Below are 414 nucleotides of genomic sequence, written 5' to 3'. Positions count from 1 at the left end.
GTTTCCGGTTCCTCCGTGTGTTTTCGGGGCCCAGGGAGAACCTGTGCGCATGGCAGAGGGCAGCCTTGCCTCCTCGGTAATTTTCCACTGGCCGAGCAGGAGGGAAGCCAAGGCCATTCAGCTCCCTGCAGTCTGCAAAACGCCGTCCCTACAGAACGTCCTGCGATGGAGAAGGATTTCTCCATCAGCTAATCAGATAAAAGTCCGTCTCCATTTGATGAGTGACTCGGCCTGGCAGGCCCAGGGCACTGGTCTTGTATATCCCACCCACGCACCCGGTTTCCTTTTTCGCCTTTAATTCTCGTTTAAGGAGGCAATTAGTGTAGAACTGAAGTGAAGGCTCTGGGAGCACAGTGACCTGGATGCCTTTCAGCCACTCGCAATGAACTCTGCTACCCACCCCGGCCCCCCTCC

At 56.0% G+C, this 414-nt stretch overlaps 1 protein-coding gene across 1 annotated transcript in view; it reads left to right on the top strand.

Moving 5' to 3' along the window:
• Positions 1-414, top strand: part of PRIMA1 (proline rich membrane anchor 1) — a 47,957-nt gene that overhangs the window by 7,048 nt on the left and 40,495 nt on the right. The gene's annotated exons all lie outside the window — the stretch shown is intronic.

The sequence above is a fragment of the Myotis davidii genome, unplaced genomic scaffold, assembly GCF_000327345.1.
Source record: "Myotis davidii unplaced genomic scaffold, ASM32734v1 scaffold1703, whole genome shotgun sequence".
In the NCBI taxonomy this organism is placed as follows: domain Eukaryota; kingdom Metazoa; phylum Chordata; class Mammalia; order Chiroptera; family Vespertilionidae; genus Myotis; species Myotis davidii.
Note: the sequence above shows the minus strand (reverse complement) of the source record. Positions and strands in the feature narration are given on the sequence as shown.